This window comes from Moschus berezovskii, chromosome 2 (assembly GCF_049115385.1).
Source record: "Moschus berezovskii isolate FMDL1 chromosome 2, NW_MosBer_1.0, whole genome shotgun sequence".
Classification (NCBI taxonomy): domain Eukaryota; kingdom Metazoa; phylum Chordata; class Mammalia; order Artiodactyla; family Moschidae; genus Moschus; species Moschus berezovskii.
In genome coordinates, this window is record NC_142461.1 from 113,106,799 (window position 1) to 113,126,195 (window position 19,397).

A 19,397-nucleotide genomic window follows, 5' to 3' on the forward strand; every position below is an offset into this window, starting at 1 on the left:
ACAGAATGGAAGTGGTCTTTTATGCCATGGGGCTTTGTTCCCATGATGGTAATCCTCCATTTTAATGCCGATAAGTACAATAGTGAGGATTATGTCCCTTAATTTAATTTGGCCTGCGTATGGCAAAGCTCTCACAAGGCTTTTATTTGACATTCTTTAGCACAGCTAGCCTGTTGTGGTGTAAAAAGAAGCCCCAATGAGGGAGGCAGCATATTGATCATGCTGGTGCAGATGTTTTTACCCAGCAGCTTGTAACACACCCCCAGAGAAGCTGCTTCGTCGTGGGCCACTTCAGGCTCAAGAGAGACTGAAACTTCATGACTCAGACAGCTCGAGGGGAGCTGGCACTTTGCAAGAGGGGAAAATGAACACATACTTCTCCCGTTTGTCATCCTTACGGCCCGGGGCTTGAAGCCAATCGGGCTGACCTCAGAATTGATGAGCCAGAGCAACAGCCTTCCCATCAGGGCTGACTGTGGGCCAGATTTTCCTGTGGGCTGTGAAGTACAGATTGCCACATATCTTGACAGACTGTGTGGGGGGTCATTGTAGAAATATGTGGCAGCACTAAGAAGATTCAACAAAACAAAACTTTTCTTTCCATGTCAGTATCCGGAGGAGGTCTCCTTTTCCACCTTTCCTCTCCCACCCTTCAATGCCCATGCTGATTTTCCTTCCACTTTCATTTCACCCACACAGGGGGCTAGTGCACATTTCCTGCCCCTGTGGCCAAGTTAGTGCACTGACACATTGGAGACACCCCACCTCCCCATGACACCAGGGGGGAAATATCAGCAGGTGTGAGAGGAGGTTGGGGGGCCTTCTTTCATGACGTGCTTATGATGCTGTGTGTTACCTTCTTCCAGTGGAAAGCAAGTGACAGGCCTGGGACTGACTCTTAGTTTAACTACAGTAGGTCCCCTGCATACAAACGCGTTCCATTCTGACAGCACATTCATAAGTCAAATTTGTTCACTAAGTCAAACACAGTTTGACAGGGAGGGCTTCCTTGGTAGATCAGCGGTAAAGAATCTGCGTGCCAGAGCAGGGGATACAGGTCTGATCCCTGAGATGGGAAGATTCCCTGGAGTAGAAAATGGCAACCCACTTCAGTATTCTTGCCAGGAAAATTCCAAGGACAGAGGAGCCTGGTAGGCTACAATCCATGGGGTCACAAAGAATTGGACACAACTGAGCATACACACAAATGCCCCACTAACACAATCAGGTATATAGGTCTGTACTGTAATAGGTTTATAATACTTTTCATGCACTCTGACCAAGTGGGACTTATCCCAGGGATGCAAGGATCCTTCAATATACATAATTAATCAATATGATATACCACATGCAGTTCAGTTCAGTTCAGTCACTCAGTTGTGTCCAACTCTCTGCGACCCCATGGACTGCAGCACGCCAGGCCTCCCTGTCCATCACCAACTCCCAGAGGTTACTCAAACTCATGTTCATTGAGTCGGTGATACCATCCAACCATCTCATCCTCTGTTATCCCCTTCCCCTATACCACATTAACAAATTGAAAAGTAAAAACCACGTGATTATCTCAACAGATGCAGAAAAAGCTTTTGACAAAATCCAACACCCATTTATGAACAACAACAACAACAACAAAAAACTCTCCAGAAACTGGGCTTAGAGGGAGATCAGTCCTGGGTGTTCATTGGAAGGCCTGATGTTGAAGCTGAAACTCCAATACTTTGGCCACCTGATGCGAAGAGCTGACTCATTTGAAAAGACCCTGATGATGGGAAAGATTGAAGGCAGGAGGAGAAGGGGACAACAGAGGAGATGGTTGTATGGCATCACTGACTCGATGGACATGAGTTTGGGTAAACTCCGGGAGTTGGTGATGGACAGGGAGGCCCAGCCGTGCTGCGGTTCATGGGGTCGCGGAGTCCGACACGACTGAGCAACTGAACTGACTGACTGACTACCTCCATATAATAGAGACCAAATATGGCAAACCTATAGCTAACATCATACTCAGTGGAGAAAAGCTGAAAGCATTTTCTCTAAGATCAGGGACTAGACAAGGATGTCCACTCTTGCCACTTTTATTCAGTATAGTTTTAGACATGTTAGACTCAACATAGTTTTAGAAATCTTAGTCACAGTTATTAGAGTAGAAAAAGAAATAAAAGAATCCAAATTGGAAAAGAAGAAGTGAAACTGTTCTTGTTTGCAGAGGACATGATACTATACATATAATGATGCTACCAGAAAACTACTAGAGCTCTTCTATGCATTTGGTAAAAAATGCAGGATGCAAAATTGATACACAGAAATCTCTTGTATTTCTATACACTAACAATGAAAGATCAGAAAGAGAGGTTAAGGAAACAATCCCATTTAACATCACATTAAAAAGAATAAAATACCTTGGAATAAACCTACCTAAGGAGGCAAAGGACCTGTGCTCAGGAAACTACGATACTGATGACAGAAATCAAAGATGAAATAAGCAGATAGAGAGACTTGCCATGTTCTTGGACAGAAGGAATCAACATTGTCAAAATGACTATACCATCTAAAACAATCTACAAGTCAGTGTAATACCTATCAAATTACCAATGGCATTTTTCATAGAACTAGAACAAAAATTTTTGCAACTTGTATGGAAAAACAAAAGATTCCAAATAATCAAAGCAATCTTAATTACTCCAAAGCTGCAGTAAATGAGACAGTATGGTACTGGCACAAAATCAGAAATATGGATCAATAGAACAGGATAGAAAGCCCAGAGATAACCCGCATAGCTATGACCACCTAGCGCATGACAGAGGGAACAAAACAAAAGAAAACACAATCTTTTCAAGAAGTGATGCTGGGAAAACTGAACAGCTACATGTGAAAGAGTGAAATTAGAATACTCCCTAACATCATACTCAAAAATAAACTCAAAATGGCCTAAAGACCTAAATGTAAGGCTGGATACTACTACAAAACTCTTATAAGAAAATCTAAACAGAACACTCATGGACATAAATTGCAGCAAGATATTTTTCAATCCACTGCCTAGAATAATGAAAATAAAAACAAAAATTAACAAATGGGACCTAATTAAATTTAAAAGCTTTTGTACAGCTAAGGAAACCACAACAAAACAAAAAGACAACCCTCGGAATGGGAGACAATATTTGCAAACAAAGCAACTGACAAGGGATTAATTTCAAAAATATACAAATGGCTCATGGGGCTCAGTATCAAAACAACAATCCAATCAAGACATGGGCCAAACATCTCAATAGACATTTCTCCAAAGAAGACATACAAATGGCCAAAAACACAGAAAAAGATGCTCAACATCACTAATTATTAGAGAAATTAAAATCAAAACTATAAGATATGACCTCACACCAGTCAGAATGGCCATCATCAAAATAATCTACAAGCAGTAAGTTTTGGAGAGGGTGTGGCAAAAAGGAAACCCTCCTACACTGTTGGTGGATGTATAAATTGGTACAGCCACTATGGAGAACAGTATAGAGGTTCCTTTAAAAACTAAAAAGAGCTACCATATGATCCAGCAGCTCTACTCCTGGCATATATCTGAGGAAAGCCATAATTCAAAAGCATGCATTCAGCCTGATATTCACTGCAGCACTATTTACAATAGCCAGGCCGTGGAAGCAAGCCAAATGTCCATCAACACAGAAATGGATAAAGAAAATGTGGTACATATATACAATGGAATATTATTTAGCCAAAAAGGAATGAAATAAGACATGGCTAGACCTAGAGATTGTCATACAGGAGTAAGTAAAAAAGGGAAAGACAAATAATTGTACAATATCACTTATATATGGTATCTAGCTTATTTAACTTATATGCAGAGTACATCATGAGGAACGCTGGGCTGGAAGAAGCACAAGCTGGAATCAAGATTGTCGGGAGAAATATCAATAACCCCAGATATGCAGATGACACCACCCTTATGGCAGAGAGTGAAGAGGAACTCAAAAGCCTCTTGATGAAAGTGAAAGAGGAGAGTGAAAAGGTTGGCTTGAAGCTCAACATTCAAAAAACAAAGATCATGGCATCTGGTCCCATCACTTCATGGCAAATAGATGGGGAAACAGTGGAAATAGTGGCTGACTTTATTTCTGGGGGCTCCAGAATCACTGCGGATGCTGATTGCAGCCATGAAATTAAAAGACGCTTACTCCTTGGAAGGAAAGTTATGACCAACCTAGATAGTATATTAAAAAGCAGAGACATTACTTTGCCAACCAAGATCCATCTAGTCAAGGCTATGGTTTTTCCAGTGGTCATGTATGGATGTGAGAGTTGGACTGTGAAGAAAGCTGATCACCGAAGAATTGATGCTTTTGAACTGTGGTGTTGGAGAAGACTCTTGAGAGTCCCTTGGACTGCAAGGAGATCCAACCAGTTCATTCTAAACGATATCAATCCTGGGTGTTCATTGGAGGGACTGATGCTAAAGCTGAAACTGCAATACTTTGGCCACCTCATGCGACGAGTTGACTCACTGGAAAAGACTCTGATGCTGGGAGGGATTGGGGGCAGGAGAAGAAGGGGACGACGGAGAATGAGATGGCTGGATAGCATCACCGACTCAATGGACATGAGTTTGAGTGAACTCCAGGAGTTGGTGATGGACAGGGAGGCCTGGTGTGCTGTGATTCATGGGGTCACAAAGAGTCAGACACGACTGAGAGACTGAACTGAACTGATGGTATCTAGAAAAATGGTATGCTGCTGCTGCTAAGTCGCTTCAGTTGTGTCCGACTCTGTGCAATCCCATAGACAGCAGCCTGCCAGGTTCCCCCGTCCCTGGGCTTGTCCAGGCAAGAACACTGCAGTGGGTCGCCATTTCCTTCTCCAATGCATGAAAGTGAAAAGTGAAAGAGAAGTCGCTCATAGAAAAATGGTATAGATGACCTTATTTGCAAAGCATAAACAGAGTCACAAATGTAGAAACAATTTTATCATTAGCAAGGGGAAAGAGAGTGGGATAAATTGGGATTGACATACATACACTACTGTATATAAAATAGATAATAGGTAACTGATGAGAACCTACTGTATATCACAGGGAATTCTAATCAATGCTCTTTGGTGACCTAGATGGGAAGGGAATCTAAGAAAAAGTGGATATATGTGTACATATAACTAAATCACTCTGCTGTACAGCAGAGACTAACACAACATTGTAAAGCAACTGTACTCCAATATCGATTAATAAAAAATTAAAAATAAGTTATCTGAGATTAGATCTATACAAGATTAGATGTAATCTATACAAAGTAATTAGCACACTTCTAGACATAATAAATGCCCGATAAAAGATGATGCAAGCTATTGTTGATCGTGGTGATAGAAGTGGCAGCAATAATAGTAATGCTGCTGCTGCTGCCAAGTCACTTCAGTCATATCCGACTCTGTGTGACCCCATAGACGGCAGCCCACCAGGCTCCCCCGTCCCTGGGATTCTCCAGGCAAGAACACTGGAGTGGGTTGCCATTTCCTTCTCCAATTCATGAAAGTGAAAAGTGAAAGTGAAGTCACTCAGTTGTGTCCGACTCTTAGCAACCCCAGGGACTGCAGCCTACCAGGCTCCTCCGCCCATGGGACTTTCCAGGCAAGAGTACTGGAGTGGGTTGCATTGCCTTCTCTGAATAGTAGTAATAGTAGTATTTAAAAGGTTCCTGCAAAGCTACCTTTATATGAAGAGTTAAGACCTCTGGTTTAGTTCTAGAGCAGTGATCTAAAATAAGCACTGAGGATTCCAGTACTTTAGAACAATGCTCACTCTCAGCTTTAAACTGAGAGCCAAATTTTCTTTTCTGTATTCCTGGCTCTTACCTCAGGAATAAATCTGAGGTTGATTTTGGGCCCAAGACTCACACTTGTCAATATAGCTAGGTTTCATTGACAACACCCTCAAATGATAACTTTCAAAGTTTCCTTGATTGTTAGAGCCTTCTTAGAGCTTCTAGATGTTTAAAATAGTAATTGATCACATATATTTTCAAAACCTTTTTGAAGCCAGAAACCTTATCACCAGCTGAAGGGATCTTCAACAAAAAGTCTGTTTTGAATTATATTTTTCCTTGTGGATTTGCTTATGGCTGTACATAAATATTTATCTGAACTGTTTCAGCAAACCTTAAATCATCAGTGATCCTTATGCAAAGAACTCTTTTAGAAGGACCATGGATGTCCAGGATGTCAGCAATCAGAGTTCTGTTTATAGGACCAGATTCTCAGGGCCAAAAACCTTTTTAAATATTTGGAATTGTTTGATGGTTTTCAAAATCTTTTGTTTTCCTATTTCTGTGTAGTTTTTCATGCTGTTCCTTCTGAATAGAATTCCCTTGCCAGTTCTTTCTTTACCTGTTGGTATTTAACCATCCTTCAAGGTCTCACCCATGAGGCATCTCATGGTGCAGTGCTTTGAAGCAGACTAGAGCCAGGAGAAGAGTAGCCTAGGTGGCAGAATAGAGTGGGCCCTGGCCCAGAGGCAGGATGTACAGGGGGTGGGGGGTGGATTCTGGGGAGAGATGTCCAGTGGGATAAGGACTGAGTGTGGGTAGGAGTGCTGTGATGCAGGGGGAACTACGATAGGGAATCAGGCAGATGGGAACTGGATATGGGAGACCTTAAAAGCTACACGATATTGTGGACATTATTCTATAAGCCAAAAGATGCACACGCACAGTCATCGGATAGAATATGGTCTGCAGACATATTTTCTTTAACCTGAACAATATCTTTGAAATTCTCAATGTTTCTAATATATAAAAATAGAAGTATTTCAAATCACAGCTCAGAATTCTGATGGCTCCTGAAATCTGGAGTATCTAGCAGCAATCACTTAGAACTGAGTAGAGGCTGTTTTCCATTAATAGTAAACCACAGTCCTGCTTAGTTCATGGCAAGGTCCCACCAGCATCTGAGTCTGATTCCTGCCCATGTGTATTAGGGGCTCTGTGAAGGCAGAGGAAACAACTTAGGCTACAGATTCTGGAGACAGCTTGTTTTCTTTTCTCACCTGGTCTGTGTCCAAGTAGCTCAGTAACAAGTTAAACATATTTCTGATAATGGCACCTATCTCGTATGGCTATTGTGAGAATGAGCCATAGGAAATTTTTAAAAGACTACCTAGAATATAGTAAGTACACAGGAATGTTAGCCATCATTACTATATTCTACATGAGATAATAAACTCTAGCACTGAAACTGTCATTTATTTCTGTATGACTCACTGAATCTAGAATCTAAAATCTTCAGCTATTATAGGCATAAAATAAAATGAACGGATGAATGGACGAGTGAATATATGCACCTTGAATTTTTATTTCTGTTGGATCTAAAGCTAACTTTCATTATTTTTACTTAAGAAATGCTTCCTATTTATTTTGACTTTAGCTTGAACACAATAATTAATTTTTGATAAGGTAGGAAGCTGACTTTCTCAAAAGTCAACAATGCTAACAATATAAATGAAGGGAGATGCTGTTCAGTTCAGTTCAGTTCAGTCACTCAGTCGTGTCCGACTCTCCGCGACCCCATGAATCACAGCACGCCAGGCCTCCCTGTCCATCACCAACTCCCGGAGTTCACTCAAACTCATGTCCACAGAGTCGGTGATGCCATCCAGCCATCTCATTCTCCGTCGTCCCCTTCTCCTCCCACCCCCAACCTTTCCCAGCATCAGAGTCTTTTCCAGTGAGTCAACTCGTCGCATGAGGTGGCCAAAGTATTGCAGTTTCAGCTTTAGCATCAGTCTCTCCAATGAACATCCAGGATTGATCTCCTCTAGAATGGACTGGTTGGATCTCCTTGCAGTATAAGGGACTCTCAAGAGTCTTCTCCAACACCACAGTTCAAAAGCATCGATTCTTCGGCGATCAGCTTTCTTCACAGTCCAACTCTCACATCCATACATGACCACGGGAAAAACCATAGCCTTGACTAGACGGACCTTTGTTGGCAAAGTAATGTCTCTGCTTTTTAATATACTATCAAGGTTGGTCATAACTTTCCTTTCAAGGAGCAAGCGTCTTTTAATTTCACTGTGTAATTATTCTGTAGTGGATATACTTTCCTAGCTCAAAAATAAACCCCGAGTTTGGAAAGATGCTTAATTATGTGTTTTCTTTAGAAGCTTAGTTATTGGCAGGTAGCCATCTATGGTTGATATCTTAAAGATATTAGTTGCCAGGAACCAGCATGTAGTGACCTTAGGCAGAAATGTTGTTAGAATGCATGTCTGACTTGGGTTCTCTGGCCACCTCCACCCCTATGTGAGATCCACACTTCAAGGCAATGTTTTTGTGTCTGGTACCTCAGACAAACACAAGAGCACGTCCAGAAACAATTTGGACAGTTTGGCATGAGAGCTAGTTTCCGATATGTCCAACACGTCTTACAGATAGATGAGGTTACTCTACCACCCCAGCAACGTCTTTAACGTGATCACCCGTGGACAGACTTAATCTGTCCCTAAACATATTTGCCATCAGCAAATGATAAGAACATTAGCAAACAATGTCTTGAGTTCAGCAAAGTTGACCTGTAGTGTTAGATTCACTTTCTCTCTGGAAAACTTGCACATTTACAGAGCTTGGGTCCAGCAACAGTTGGAGAAGCATCATCTAAAACTGAATTATATTTTCAAAAGTCTAAAAAGCTGCTTTCTAACTTTATGCTGTAAATGTCAAGCAGTTCTCTTCTTTTTTATAAAAAGCCTTTTTTTTTTTTTAGTATGATAATGCCTGTACTTTTTCTAAAGAAATCTCAGCCTTTATCTGTCTCCCTTTCCTTCTCTCTCTCTCAATCTCTCTCTTTTCTTTGTCTCTCTTGCTGTAGAATTAATACCTCTGACATCCTGGTTTCTAACCTAAAGGACAACTTCAGGACAATTTCCAGTAATGACAAAATCTGACAAATTCTTCTGACCACTTTGCCATCCCTTGTTCCCTTCCTGCATTACTCATTCCGTGAGTTTAGGAAATTCTAGAAATTCAGCACATTTCTGGTGTCAACTTTTGCTTGTATCCTCATCAAGACCTTTGCTCAATTCAAGCTCAGAATGAGTTTTTGACAAAAAATACGTTTGCATATGGGGCTTCCCTGATAGTTCGGTTGGTAAAGAATTCGCTTGCAATGCAGGAGACCCCAGTTCAATTCCCGATCGGGAAGATCTGCTGGAGAAGGGATAGGCTATCCACTCCAGTATTCTTGGGCTTCTCTTGTGGCCCAGCTGGTAAAGAAATTGCATGCAATACAGGAGTCCTGGGTTTGATCCCTGGGTTGGGAAAATCTCCTGGAGAAGGGAAAGGCTACCCACTCCAGTATTCTGGCCTGGAGAATTGGGGTCGCAAAGAGTTGGACACAACTAAGCAGCTTTCATTTCCCTTTCACCCTTGCATATGGAGGCTATTTTGAAAGAAAAGAAACTTGAGAAAAGAAAACTTGTTCAAGTTGAAAATATTGTAGGAAACAATATTTGTATGAAAATGAATTCTATATGAAAGCAATTCTTTATGAACAGTTAAAAAAACTGAGACTATAATCCTACAGGTTGAAATAAGATTAACTTTGCATGCGTCCACAGCCTTTTAAACCTTATTTCATTTTACCCTCTGGATTAGAAGGAAAAAATATTAGTGTTTCAGCTCCAAGTGTATTTTGTGAATTAAACAGCAGCTTGCTCCTACCTGTAGGACACAAATATGCAAGCATATTTCCCATTAGCATTGCCATGGTTACTTTAAGTTCAGAAGGAACCCTAACAAGTGTTTGCCACAGAAACTGTTGACAGTGGCAATGCCACACTCTCTGTATGCATCTTAGTAACTTCTGACTTGTCTCCTTAATGAGTAGACATAACAGGAGGAGAGTTGAATTTTTTCTTTCCATCTGAATAGTGTAGGTCAGGGAGACATAGAGAGTTCTGGTGAAACAGAGCTCCAGCAACTGCTGTGATTGGGAAATTAGATAATAAACAGTCCCTGATACCGAGATTCTAATGGCTTAAGATCAACACAGTCTGGAGAGGCAGGCAGGAGTGGCCTTCCACGCTCTGGCCCAGACCCTCCCTGGAGAGCTCTTTGTGTCAACAAGAACAGCTAGAGCTCCTGGCCGGCTCCCAGCACTCAGAATGGGGCTATCATTTTTGTTTGCTTTGCAAATATCTTAATGGGAAGTGGTTCAACACCACCTATAGGTTAATCTGAGAGGTTCTGCTTGGCAGCTGTTAGCTCTGAGAACCACATGGCTTTTCTCCGTGGTTGGAGAGTCAGGCTGACTGTTAACTACCCAGTGCCAGGTTGAGGCATCTTCTTTGCTTATTGGATTTACTGACTGGCAGGAAGCACCTTGTTGTCTTTTATTTTTAGTTTCTTCCTCCTGGGAGGGTAAGGATGCTATTCTCAGATTCAATTGTGCTTTTCCCTCTAGGGCAAAATGGTTGTTTGAATTAGTTTCACTAGCAGGTAGTATATTTCTTTCACCCAAACTTATTCTCATAGGATCTGAAATATAATAATAAAAGTAGTGTGGTGGTGATGGAGATGCTAATACTGTTGCAGGAAGAAGGATCTTGTATGTTAGCCTTGGCGGGAGGGCTACACAGCCCTGCCTTCACCTGGGATCTCAAGAGTTGAAGAGATACTGAATTTCTTCAGAATCCCTGCTCTACTGTTCCCTCAGTTGTCTCTTCTCTGCCTAAATTCGGGTTTCACTTGTCTCAACCCATGGGAATGCTTCCTTTGGTGACTTGGCCAACTCATGTCTTTCTGGATCTGTGTCAGCTGACATTGGCACAAGTGAGTCCTTTATGTTTTCCTCCCTGGATTTTAGATGCTTTTCACAATTCAGGTTAGGGAAGTTTCTACACTAATGACAGAATTATAGGCAATTATTGCCCTATTTGTAAAAATGCAAAAAAGCTTTAGATGACTCTGCAAATCCTGGTACTAATATCCAGCTGCCCACAGGAACAGTGCAGCCTTGCTTCTAAGACCTTTTCCTTTCCTGAAGGTTTCCACACCTATTTGTAGGGTTGCCTAGTAGTTGAGAGCAGGGACCCTGGAGTCCGCTAGACTTGCTACCACTAAGGGTAAGATCTTGATGAACTTACTTATTTTCTCAGAGTCTCTGTCTCCTTATCTTTAAATGGAATGTAAAATTGATATAATGATTACCTCATAAGGTCATGAAAGTTAAATGAGACAACTTATACAAATCACATGGCATCTCATCTGATGCACAAAAGCACTCATAAATAGTAGTAATAAGGAGAGTTATTGTTTTTTTGGAGGAATTCACCTTTCTTTATGTACTCCTTAGTATTATACATTCCTTTCTGAAGTCCTTGTTTTGAAGTCTGTTACTCCCAACCCATTAAAATTAAGCCAAATTGAGGGCAATTTCACTATCAAAGTAAATAATGATAAAAGAATATAATATATTGGATAAAGTAAGAATTCATGAATCCACATTGATAGAAGGAGGGAGGAAATGAAGAAACAAAGGATGTAGAGGAAGGAAGGGAGGTAGGGGAGGAAGGAAGGGAGGTGGGAAAGGAAGAAAAAAACAGAGTAAGCTTTTCCTTGCAGTCAAATGTGAAACACATGTAAAAAGAATGATGAAGGCAGAAAATCACCATTGGCAGCTATCAAAATAATCATTGTTTCAGGCAGGAATCGTCCATAGATGCTGAAACTAACAGGTGAAAGCTTACAGGGTAACAGTGTCTTAGAAGAAATCTTCATAAGATGTTTATTAGTTTCAAAAGAACAGTGGGAGAAACCTGGCGGACACCACCTTAACCAAGTGATGAAAGTTAGTATCACCGATAATCAGACAGTTGACAGCACATGCCTCCTGATAGGATGCAGTGAAAACAACATCACTTCAGTGGATTTCCAGCAAAATATGCATAACTTGAATTTAATCATGAAGAAACAGCAGACAAACCAAACAAAAAGGACTTCTTCCAAAATGACTGACCAGTGGGCTTCAAAATCAAATGCAAAGTGTGACTGAGGAAGTGTTCCAGGTGAAAGGAGATTAAAGGAACATGACAACTGAATACAATGTACGATCCAAAATTTTCTTTTTCTATGGAAGACATCATTGAGACAATTGGCAAAATCTGAATGTAATCTATACATTGGGTAATAGCATTGTAGTAATATTAATTTCCTGACTTTGAGCATTGAGCTATGGTCATATAGGAGTCTACCCTTGCTTTTAAGAAACACACACTGAAGTATTTAGGGGTAAAGGAGTATCAGGTACAACTGACTCTTAGATGATTCGGAAAAAAAATTTATGTATTTGTGTGTGTGTGTTATCAGTATACGTGTACCAAAAGAAAGTCAGAGACATAAAGAGAGGATAAAGCAAATGTGCACATTCTAATATCTGGAGAATCTGCTGAGAAATATACAGAATTCTGTATACTATTCTTGTATCTTTTTTCTAAATATGAAGTTGAGTTCAATTAAAATGTTAAAATGAAAAAAAAAAAAAGACAGTACTGCTTCCCTGTTCCAGACAGGGCAGTCCATCAGCACTTTCTCTTTGGAAACTGATCCCTCTCATCCACACCTGCATGTCTGTCCACATCAGCATGGCACTGCTAGGTATCTGTCCTTGAGCTTCTCCACTGTGACCCCACTGACTGGTCAGCACCCACTACACACAATCTTGGTCGGACTTTTTCACTTCATTTTTCAACATTCCTAAATAGTGTGTCTTATGCCCCCTCCTTCACCTGTCTGTGGGTCCCATCACTTCATGCCATGCTCATCCTGCTCTGAGTTTCAGTGCTTCTTGCTTCTCTTTCCACAAACTGAGCACTGCTTTCAGAACTAAGGGAGGAAAACAGGATTAAATATTATCTTTGAGGGCTGCATTGGTGACAAGAGCATCATCCAACGAATGTGGCTCTTAGACCCGTTTCTCCCTCTAACTCACTTGAACACATTATATCAGCCCCTGGGCCTCAGTTTACCCACTTACGATGTGAAAAAAAAGTGTAGTGAATGGTCCCTGAAGTTTGCTTTGCCTCTACAAGTCTTTAAAGTGCTAAGACTGTAACTTAACCCACGAGTTACCTATAACCCCACCCAAAGGAGAGAGGAAGGATGCAGAATGAAAGTCATTCCAGATACTTGTCACTGTCATTCTCTATCCTGTGGAGCCCCTGTTCAGGGGCTTGTCTTGCAGAACTTTTATAAGTATAACACGTTACTGAGTGTGTGTTTTATTTCTAAATTCTAACCATATACGCATCTCAATTTAACCCTTTTAAAACCCTGTTATCTTATATTTTTATTTTATTCTGCCAGAAAGGACAAGTTAATCTTTTTGCCCCAGTTTGGCAAGACTTTTTATTTATGTTTTGCTGATGAAGAAGCTGAGGTGCTGATTTGCCCAAGTTAGAGTTGCCATATTTGGCAGATAAAGATACAGGATATCCACTGATATTTTAATTTTATGTAAAAAACAGATTGCTTTTTTAACATAAGTATGTCCTATGAAGTATTTGAAAATTTTTATAGTAAAAGAACTATTCATCTTGTACCCGGAATTCAAATTTAACTGGGTGTCCTATATTTTATATAATAATACTAGCCTAAGTGCTTTGGAACTAATGTATCATAAATATGTGTATATATATATCATGAGTACATACACACACACAGACACACACATCATAAAGTGTGTTGCTAAACTTTTACCAAGTGTTTACATCAGTCCTCTAGCCCTAAGGTGCCATAACATATAAAGTTTTTTCACCCATTCAGTTCAGTTCAGTCCAGTCATTCAGTCGTGTCCAACTCTCTGCGACCCCATGAATCACGGCACGCCAGGCCTCCCTGTCCATCACCAACTCCCGGAGTTCACTCAAACTCATGTCCATTGAGTCGGTGATGCCATCCAGCCATCTCATTCTCTGTCGTCCCCTTCTCCTCCTGCCCCCAATCCCTCCCAGCATCAGAGTCTTTTCCAGTGAGTCAACTCTTCACATGAGGTGGCCAGAGTATTGTAGTTTCAGCTTTAGCATCAGTCCCTCCAATGAACACCCAGGTCTGATCTCCTTTAGAATGGACTGGTTGGATCTCCTCAGGAGCTTTTTATTGACAACATTTTCAAAGACGTGAATTCTCTTTTATTTACTAGTGTCAGGCGCTCAGTCATGTTTGACTATTTGCGACCCCATGGACTGTAGCCTGCCAGACTCCTCTGTCCATGAAATTCTCTAGGCAAGAATACTGGAGTGGGTTGCCATTCCCTTCTTTAGGAGATCTTCCCAACCCAGGGATCGAACCCAGGTCTCCCACACTGCAGGCAGAATCTTTACTGTCTGAACCACCAGGGAAATATATTTATTTACTAAGATCTTTACTTATATATCACCTTCTGTACCCACTTAATCTAAAATTGCAGACCTTGCTTCCAACACTTCCTTTACCCCTTCTTTGCTTTAATTTTCTTCTTTGGCTCTTACTTCTGTTTAACATGCTAACATATTTACTTATTTTTTCATTTATTGTCTACTCTCCCTGCTAGAAATATAGGTTCTTAGGAGCAGAGGCATCTTAGATTTCCTGTTCACTTTTGTATCCCCAAAACAGTAGGAGATAAATTAAAGGGGCTCAAAAAATATTTGTGGAATAAATGAGTGATGCCTGAGAGGCTGTTCAGGACCTTATATTGTTCAATGTAGTATCTATTGTTCTTACAATCATACAGAATTTCAAAGCTTGCCACCAAACTGGAGCCTTGAGTGTGGCATAAATGTTTATAATCTTAATATTAGCCCACAGACATAAGGTTAGTAAAAGGTCAGCAGGTCAGGGTTTAAGAGTTATCTCCAGACCTAGTTTAATTTAATCTGCCCCCAGCATGTTTTTTATAGTTAGATGTTTGTCACCCCAGGTGTCATTTATTAAGATCCCAGATATGATTGAGTGAATGTCTGGAATAGTCCAGTAACAAAATGGCACTGCAGGCTGAGAGCACAGGCTCTGTGTCCATGGGATCTGGGTTTGTATATGCAGATCTAGGTGCTTCCAGGGCAAGCTCCTCAAAAAGCCTAAGCTTCAACTGTGAAGTGGAGACCCTGGTAGGCTCTATATTGCCCGTATAGATGTGGCGATTGAATGGTCAGCTGGCTGTGCTGGGGCCCTCAAGCCCATGGCATACAGCCCTTTGGGTCATGTGTTCTTCCTCACTACTATATCTTAACTCCATCCCCAAGCCTGAGGTCACAAAGAACTGAAGTCAGCTTTATGTTGAGTGTCCTTTTTTTTTTCCCCCAGTAAGACAAGAATTCCCAGTAGAATGAAGAAAATCTTCTGCTCTTACATTTGACTTTACACAGTGACAGCTGCCTGTAATAAAATAGGAAGGGAGAAAAAAATTAAAAGAAATGAGAATACAAAAGTGGCAAATTAAGGTTGTATGGACTCGTGGTTGGGGAAAAGCAATGAGGCAGACAAATATGATCAAATTTAAAGGGCTCAGTGGGATTTGGGAAATTAGCATAAGTACATAAACCAGTAGTGCTAACTTGGAGCAATGGCATCATGAAACATTTGTCAGCCTTTTTGAGCCCTTTTATGAATTTCTCCTTAAGCCATGTTCTAAAATTTAGAGTGTGTCCAAGAGCAAACAAATATCCATATACTTAAGCATAATTTGCATATTCAACTTATTGAGTAATGAAACTGACCTGGGGTAAGATACAGTGCGTGCATTCAAAACAGAAAAGTTACCAAGTAGCAAACCCAATGAAAAAAAAAAATAAAAGCTGTGATCATTCCTTTTCATTTCCTTTTTTCCTACTATAGTGGTGATCTTATTTTGTATGATTACTCTTTTTATTTCTCCTGTGCTTTTTGTATTTCCTTCATATCATATATTAAAGTCCAGGAATAATGTTTTCCCTCTTCAGAATCAAGAAATGTCAATTAAAATAAAAGTGAGTTAGCTTTTTTTTTATTTAAGAGGTAAGCAAAGATGAAAAATACTGATAATACCCAGTGTTGATGATATGACAAGTGGGGCCTTTCATACTTTTATAGTTATGAGTGTTAATTTTTGTTACTTTTTAAAGGAGAATTTGATGATACAATTCAAATGCTTTAAAATAGAAAATTTGTTCATCTTTTAAGCTAATAGCTTTAAATTAAATTTATCCTAATCAAAAATTGGAAAAGTTTTTGGATATTCAATTGGATATACTCATAATTATATGCACATATCCTTGCTGCTACTGCTGCTGCTAAGTCGCTTCAGTTGTGTCCAACTCTGTGCGACCCCATAGACAGCAGCCCACCAGGCTCCCCCATCCCTGGGATTCTCCAGGCAAGAACACTGGAGTGGGTTGCCATTTCCTTCTCCAATGCATGAAAGTGAAGTGAAAGTGAAGTCACTCAGTCGTGTCTGACTCTTCACGACCCCATGAACTGCACCCTTCCAGGCTCCTCCACCCATGGGATTTTCCAGGCAAGAGTACTGGAGTGGGGTGCCATTGCCTTCTCCGGCACATATCCTTAGTGATCCATTATTTACCAGGTGGTTCTAGTGGTAAAGAATCCATCTACCAATGCTGGAGAAAAAAGAGATGCAGGTTCAATAACTGGGTTGGGAAGATTCCCTGGAGTAGGAAATGGCAACCCACTCCAGTATTCTTGCCTGGGAGGTCCCATGGACAGAGGAGCCTGGTAGGCTACAGTCCATGAGATCACAAAGAGTCAGACACAACTGAGTAACTGAGCACATTTATAATGTCATAAAACTGGAAACAAACACCCAAAAATAAGAGATTACTTATATCACTTGTGATACCAACCAATGTAGTATTGTACAGCCGTAAATATGACATAGGTATATTTACATAATATGTAACTACATAAATGTTATGTTGTATTCCTCATAAATATATGGGAAGATGCTCATAATACAAAAAGTAAGTTATAATGACAAATATATCATGAGCCATTATTTTTTAATATATATTATATACGTAGAAAAGCATCTGAAAATATATGAAGCAAGATATTACATCTGGGTGTGGATATTCTTCCATTACTTTATTTTCTTCTCCTTGAATATCTGTATTTTATACAGTACAACAGTGAATATATATTTTTAATCAGAAAACCTTTAATCAGAAAGAGGGGAAAAGGAAATATTTTGCCACCAGTTTGTTTAGTCATTTACTTTGGGGAGAAAGTCAGATATTGCTGCACTTTCGTTGATTAGTGATTGGTGAATATTCAGACCACTTGGGAGTTGAGAGCATTTTCAACAGATAAAAACTAGAGAAGAAAAGATAAAACTGATGAGCACAGCCATAGGAACAGCTCTGATATCTCAAAGGCCAAGTGTATTATGGTACTTGCTCTTTGCTTTCTCTCCCTTGATCAAAATTTGATAAAGCTCACCTTCAATAGATGATTTTCAGACATTTTTAATTGGTCCGTACAGAACCAAGTTTTCAGTATGGTTATGCTCAGTAGACTGTGGAAATACACCAAGGACCTCCAACTCTGCCCCAAGTGGGAGAGGTGGCCGGGGTGGGGGTAAGGCAGGAAAGACTCTTCAGAGGAGCCAACACCAGAGCTTAAGGGTAAGGATGCAATGGCCAGGTGGTCAAGGGAGAAGATGACATTGCAGATAAAAGCACAGAAATATGAATACAACCCTGGGGAGATTTAGCATGTGCTTGGCAAATATTTATTGTGGTGGTGGTGGTGAATAGAAAACAACACAGCATTCTAGAAATCTTAACTTTCCAGTTTTTGTAACAAACATGCATTAACTTATACACTTTGGGTGCCTTCCAACTTAATAATTTGTGTTCTTAAAACATTATCCTCCAATCTTCTGTGCTTTCAAAGCTATTTAAATAAATGTAAGCAGTAAGAATACGCAATGACACCTAGCTGATATAATTCAGGAAAGAGTTAATACATAGTTGATACAATGTTGGTAGATTCAGATCTGGGTATTGTTTCACATTTATACCCTCAGCCCTTTGAATGTTCACATTCCATATGAGAACTAAACAAGAATTCTTGAGGTGCCATTTGGGTTCAGCCTATGGCCAGGTCATATAGAAGACTTGTTAGCTCTCAGGTTAGCATGGGATCTTTTACAAAGGGCAGTGTCCTCTTCTCTGATACTGTCCCTTAAATGTCTTGATTTACCTTCAGAACTTGAACTTACTGAAACCATTTCTCAGGTGTTTATGTTTTCTATTATCTTTCATAGTAATAACTTTCAGAAGGAAAATTGTTTGACTTATTTGTCTGAAGAGTGCCTCCCTCAAGATTCATGGGTCTCCTACTGTGTTAAAATATCTCAGTCTGAGCATAAATTTGGCAGGGTAGATTGATTGCTGCTTCTTAGAAAAGAGAAATTGACCTCTTCATATTAAAAACTCCATGTACAAAAGGTTTATTTCAGAGTTATCAAAGAGGCAGGAACAAATTTACTTGGTTATGCTGATTAGCCTTTCTCCCAGGTCTGCCAAGTAAGAAAAGAGTTTCCAGGAACTATTCCCAAATCTGAAGACAGTAGGAAGCTAAGAAAAATCTACCCACAATGAATAACTGCCATCTTATTCAGAGATTGCAGAAATTAAGGTTATTCAACCTTAATTTTAAAATAAGCTGCTTTAAAATAGAATATGCTTGTAAGTGAATGACTAGTTGTTTCATTAGTGAACAACTTGTGGGTGTCTCAGTTCTAGAAACCATTCTACATTATAATTGATAAAAGATAAGACACAATCTTGCAAGTTTTATCAAAATTAATAAAAACTGCACAAAGAAATTTAAATGAAATCTAGAAAATGGCAAGTCAAAGGGTAGCCAGCATGTCTCTATTACTGTCTAAGAAAAAAAGTGACTGATTCTAACCCTAAAGTTGAAAAAGACTAGTTATAAGACCAGCCTGATTGGTAAGATCCTCGAAGAGCACCCTGCTTCCTTTGTTTTCCTTCTAATGTGTAATTTGGTCTGCAGAGTATAACAACGAACTAGTCAGGGCAAAAGTTTGGTCCAGATTATTGTACTCAGTGTAAAGTCACATAATAGCATTCTACTTTTCAAATATGACTCTTTTGAGTTTGGTTAATACAAATACATTGCCCCTCAAAGAACTGGCAGACTAATTTTTGGAGGCTGCAAAGCTGAGACCCAGTTTTGGACCAAGGTGACTTCACCTAGTGCTGCCAGCCCAGCATGACAAAGCCAGCTGGCCTCATGGATCTTTGCTGCACAACAGAGATGCTGTGGCATTCTCAGCAGCCATGTGCTCGAGAGCTAGCCTTCACCCTGCCTCTCATCCGGTTGCATTGGGATTGGTTTAAGAAAAGAGAA

The 19,397-nt window shown here is 40.1% G+C and overlaps 1 protein-coding gene across 1 annotated transcript in view; it reads left to right on the forward strand.

Annotated features, from left to right (window-relative positions):
* Positions 1–19,397, forward strand: part of LOC129538349 (myosin-IIIb) — a 134,104-nt gene that overhangs the window by 110,386 nt on the left and 4,321 nt on the right. The gene's annotated exons all lie outside the window — the stretch shown is intronic.